Source organism: Trachymyrmex septentrionalis, unplaced genomic scaffold, assembly GCF_001594115.1.
Source record: "Trachymyrmex septentrionalis isolate Tsep2-gDNA-1 unplaced genomic scaffold, Tsep1.0 scaffold9, whole genome shotgun sequence".
In the NCBI taxonomy this organism is placed as follows: Eukaryota; Metazoa; Arthropoda; class Insecta; order Hymenoptera; family Formicidae; genus Trachymyrmex; species Trachymyrmex septentrionalis.
Window position 1 is genome coordinate 3,518,389 of NW_017306091.1, and position 5,679 is coordinate 3,524,067.

General features: G+C 40.3%; 1 protein-coding gene across 2 annotated transcripts in view; it reads left to right on the forward strand.

Moving 5' to 3' along the window:
- Positions 1-5,679, forward strand: part of LOC108756011 (probable serine/threonine-protein kinase DDB_G0282963) — a 77,145-nt gene that overhangs the window by 27,940 nt on the left and 43,526 nt on the right. The gene's annotated exons all lie outside the window — the stretch shown is intronic.

Below are 5,679 nucleotides of genomic sequence, written 5' to 3' on the forward strand. Positions count from 1 at the left end.
AGACCTCGATAATATTACGCGAGGCAGTAGCTAAATCGTTTCGCAGCTACACGAAAACGTGCTTGTCCCTGTATCCGCCACCGCAGATTTCGGCCGCCGGTATAACGAAGAATCACACTCTACTTAATTAATCAAGCACAAAACGGTCGAAACGAGCGCGACATCGCGGTATCGCGAATGGAGCATACGCGCGCGCGCGCGTTTAGACGGTTTAGTTCCCTCCTCGCTGGCTAAGCATCGGCCGGAATTCAGCCCGCTAGATTGAGAGATATTCCAGCCGTCCCCCTCCCCCCTCCCGCCGCCGCCCATCCGCCTGTCTTCTCGCCTCCCCCTTTGCGCGCACACACAGAGGTGACGGTCAGCGCGTATCCGTGGTATCCGTACGAGTCGCATTCGCGGAGTGTGTGCGAGGCCCGGTCGAGCGGTTACTCTCCGAGTGGAGGGGGGGGGGAGACGGCGTGGTTTTTCTGGTGGGGGAGCAGGCCGCTGCGTGCGGTCCCTTCTTCGACGGACCACCCAAGTAGACCGGCTTACGCCGCTCGTACACACGCTCGTCCTCGGCACGTACACCGCACCTACACGAGCGTCGCGTGCACGCGGAGCGCGATCTACACCTACACACCTGCCGTTGCGGCTCGCAACCGTCGAACGCGAGTGCACGCACGCACGCACGCACGCACGCACGCACGCATGCACGCACGCGCGCAGCAGCGCAGCAGCGCGTCTCGAACGGCTCGATCGAGCGAGGAGTCGCACGGAAACGAACCGCGCTGCGCGCGGCCGTTTATGAATGAACCGAACGACCCGTACGACCCGTCTGTTTCGCGCGGGAGGCCGCTCGATTAAGACGCGCCGCTATCGCCGCGCGCTCGCGAGCGCGCGCTGGAATCGTCCGGATTTATAACGCGACACCTCCAGTTCCGTGCTCGGACTTTGTCACGCGCTTTGTCGTGCGTTGCACTTCGCGACGCTCCACAACGCGGCACGGTCGTTCTCTTTCTTCGCCCACCGGACTCGTTTCAAGGCCCCTGAAGGGCCTGACGTTGAGTGTCATATGGTTTATACTGCGAACAGTTGCGGAAATTAACTGGTACGCGTCGTACCAGGTCGCAAAATGCGTTTTCCATTTTATTGAATTTAGTCGCTGGGGAAAAATGGTTTGCATTTTTTATTGAAATCTCTGGGAATGTATTCTTACGTAGAATAGTTCGATCGAACGGCTTGATTGCAACAGTGGGCTTAATTCACATTTTGTGGAAACAAAGATACATCTATTTTTCCCGTTATTACGTAATTTTGGAGTATTTTCCGTGTTGCAGCGAGTCCTACGCCTTACCGCGTGAGAATAAGATAAATGTTATTCGATTACATCCGTAATTTCCTTATGGCAACTCCGAAACTCTAAGAAACGCGCGGCGCATTCCCTCCCCAGTCTCTTTCCAATCTCCCGTAATAATTTCACGTCATTCGTAAGCACTCAATCGGGCAATAACTCGCCTCCTGATGCCTACTCACGTTACGCATCACTCACGTAACTCTAGTGCGTAAAAGAAGAATTATTGCCCGTCGTCTTCCACACGTCTTGAGAGCGACGGCTCCCCGCGCGGTTCCTTATTAGGGGAAACACAAACACGCTTGCGGTCTTCCTTGATTCGACGTTATCGCGCGTGAAACCGCGTAGAGTATTCCTTTCGCTTCTCCGGCGCGTAAAACGGAAATTATTCGGCGGTGAAACGCGAAATCGGGCTCGTCCGACGAGTGGAGCTGGAAACATTCTCGGAAGGAAATCGAGTACTCGCTAGTAAATCAATGGGCCGCATTAGCGAGCGAATAGAATTACGTCCCCCGTCACGTGGAACGGCGGCGGGCCTAACAGGTGTTACGCGACTTTATAACGTCCGGAGACCTACGTACCTCGTCGGTAGTAATGCGCGCATTTTACGTCGGCCACTTTTCAATCTTCGACGCTGGAGGTCGATGACGGAGCGATACTTTGCGCTAGCTTGGGAAAGCGAATCCCTTCCGCGATAAGTTCCTCCTCATCCTTTCGAAGCGCGAGGCGTCTTAACGTTACGAATTACGTGCAGCCGGGATCTCTCTGTGAAGTTAAGTACCGTTTAAATCTAATTACGTAGGCTGTCTACGATGCAACTCCTGATATCAATATTGTAAATTAATTCGGCTGGTTTCTATATGGAGACAATGGTCTTGCTGAAGTATCTAAAATTTAGCTGATCCGAAAATAATTTTGTTTAGATTATCAAAATAATTATGTAGAACGTTCGGTGATAATGTCACAAAAAGTTTAAATTTCTAGCAATCGGTTTATTACATAATTATTTCCTACATAATTATTATGAACCAAACAAAATTATTTTCAGATCTAGCTAAATTTTTAGATAAGAGTTTTCAGCAAAAATATTCTTTCCCCATATAATGTTGGAATTTGATTTAAAAAAAAAATTAAAAAATACAAACGTCTTATTCGTAATTATTCGCAAAATTAATTTAAACAGGAAATTTAATTATCATTGGGATGGAGCATATGTAAGAAAAAAGAAAGAGAGACAAGCAATATATTGCAAAACAGTTATATATGGCCGATTATACTGTAAATGGGTTAATACCGACGCAACGACTTTTCGCGAGATTGCAATCGAAATCGAGTGCAACGGTTGGACGGTGATATATGACGGTTGACGCAGATAAAGGGCGTAACAGTCCTCACATTATACCATGGCTCATTACTGCAATTAGCATGCTAATCCCAAGATCTGTCTAATGAATATGAAAATTAGTACCGGCAATTTCAAAGCAGTGTCGAGGCGCGTGGAAACGTACACCTGTACATATAAGAGGTGTTCTAAATGAAGACAGAGTTAATATACTCTTAGATGACGTATAATCTATATTTTATTTATAATTTTATATCTGTATTTGGATACAAAATAATATTAGCCAAAGTAATATAATTAGAAGTATGTATATAGTATTTATCGTTGTCGATAAATACATGCAACGTATGTGATTAAACGTATCGTGAATTGTACATTGTGAAATGATTAATTTAGGATAAAATGCAACTGCTTACGTACATGGCTGAATGAATACTCATAATTCTTATCGTTTTATCATAGGCTCGTTGACCGTTTAAACAAAGTAAGAACGAAAAGGCATTTTGTTAGTTTGGCATTAAGCCTTCGAGCGGGGAAGATAAGCATCAGATCGTGCACCTGCTGCAGAGTTTATGACTTCATCCTGGACCAGCCGATCGCGTGAATCGCGAGTCATTAACGGTGCCCTGAGAAAGTATACTTTTCTTGCCACTTCCAATTTGCGTGAGTCAAACTTGGCATCCCGTTCTTAATAATCATATTTTGCGGATTATTAATCGATATCTTTCCGTTATACAATTGAGGAGTAACGTATAATTACATCATAAATTAATTAAAACGTAAGTAATGATTCAATATTACCTACATCTCGTCGAAAATGTAAATATTATTGTAAATCAAGGAAATATAATCGAATAAATATAAGAAATGTGCTGCGGAAGTTGGATATACTGAAAAAGGAGTTTGGTAATAACTTTCAAACGTTAAAGCGAAATAATTTCAAATATTCGGCCAATGTGACGAAAAATAATTTTATTTTTTTCTAAATTTGTATTAAGTATAACGTAATAATGTAATCAACCATTTGATTGGTTTTAATAATTACTAAATACATTAAGACTCTTTTTACAATGTGTGAGGTAGTTAAATTTCTAAAGTTTCCCACGAAAATTTAAGATACGCGAAAGAATATTTGACAATCTTGAAAATCCGGCTTTAGAGTTAATTACGCCGAATACGAAGAATAATGCGCCGCGACAGAATTTCTTTTAAGCGACTCGCTACGTGCCGATATTATCTCGAAGAGATTTCAGCGAGACGGGCTAACGAATTCTAGCGTCCGAATTAATTATGTGAATTCGAACAGAGAACGACGGAGCTATTTGCGAAAAGACCGCGTTAAAGGAGGGGAGTGTCGCGATGCGATAATGAGCCATTAAATAATTGTCGCAGCGGGGAAATGGTTTTATTATCGTGCCGCGGCACGATAAGCCCTCGGCAAAACCCCCGTGAATTCCTCGGGACGAACACTTCATTATAAACTTTTGATTGCCTACAACCGCCATGATCGCAATTAAAGCGGATCTGGAAGTTTACCGTGCGGAACATTAGATCAATTAATAATGACAGCCAATACGAATTATTTCCGTTGAAAATTATTTGACTTGCGAATCGATTGGAAAATGGCTATAATATATTTTCAAAATGATTTAGAAGGACCGAATTTCTTTAAATAAAAATTCAATTCGCAGTTAAATCTGTAATTATATGGATACATTATAATCTTTTCTTCAAGTAAAATATTTAAAATAACATATCACAGTTATCATATTATAACCGGTGTAACAACTTGTGCGATGATAAATAAAGATGATGTAGAAATACATATGGTGTATTACTTGTTTATCAAGTTTAGTATTTTCTTTCTTGTCAGAAATAAATTTTGAAAAAAATATATGAAATATTTCGTATACATGATTAAAATATTGTATATCTTCGATATGTAGAGATTTCTATATAAATACATATATTTTTTTTAGATACATATATTATATATGTGTATATATCTTAATTATTTGTAATTTGTTCAGAAATATAAATTCTGAATTTATTTAAAAAATTCGTAGATTAAAGTAAAGTGATATATTTTAAATAACGCAAAAGCGAAAGTTCTACGAACTGTACTACACGTTGAAAGAAAAAACATTAGATTGAACAACTGAAGTATATTTCTTTGACATAAAATTACACGTAGCATGTAACTAGTGTGATGAAATTTTGCAAAACGTTTACACGCGCATTGCTGCAATGGCACAGAGAGATATTTATCTTGGCGCGCCAGGACTTGAGAATATCCTCCTTTAGAACTCTTTTGTATCTATTAAATGCTACACGGGAAAGATCGTTTCTCGTGCTGTATCCACCATACATGAATAACAGGTAAACGTTGACGTAGGTAATACAAATGGCATACACGTCTATTCACGTTTAGCGACAAGCGTAACTCCAATATATTACAAAGTCAAATAATAATTTCTTCAAAAACACGGTCGCTATGAATAAAAATGTAAATATTCAATAATTTTTGATCTACTCTGAGAACTCTTTCTGGTTATAAATCTACTAAAATTTTAATTGAGATAACTGCAATTCTGATTTTATCAGAATCTTCTGTACGGTGTATTCATTTTCAACTAAACATTGCGGAGCAAAAAACACCAGATCAAGTAAAGTTGTTGTAAACCTTGATTTAGTGCTTTTTCAAATAATTTAAAGATTTTTCCATCGATTCGAAGATTTCATAGTTATTAAAATAAAATAAGATTATTATAATTTATTATTGTACTGAGAGGATGGTCAGATGGTGACCGTCTACTTTGTTGAATGTTTATTATTAATATATAACTTATTGACATCTCGAGTGTGGCTGTATGCTCCTTTTTTACTTAACCTTCTTAACATTGAGCCACTTTATAATATTGAAAATAAGATTAATATCCATATTTTTCTAACTAATCTAATACTTCAGAGAGAATGCTAAGAATAGGAACAAAAATGTTTCTGG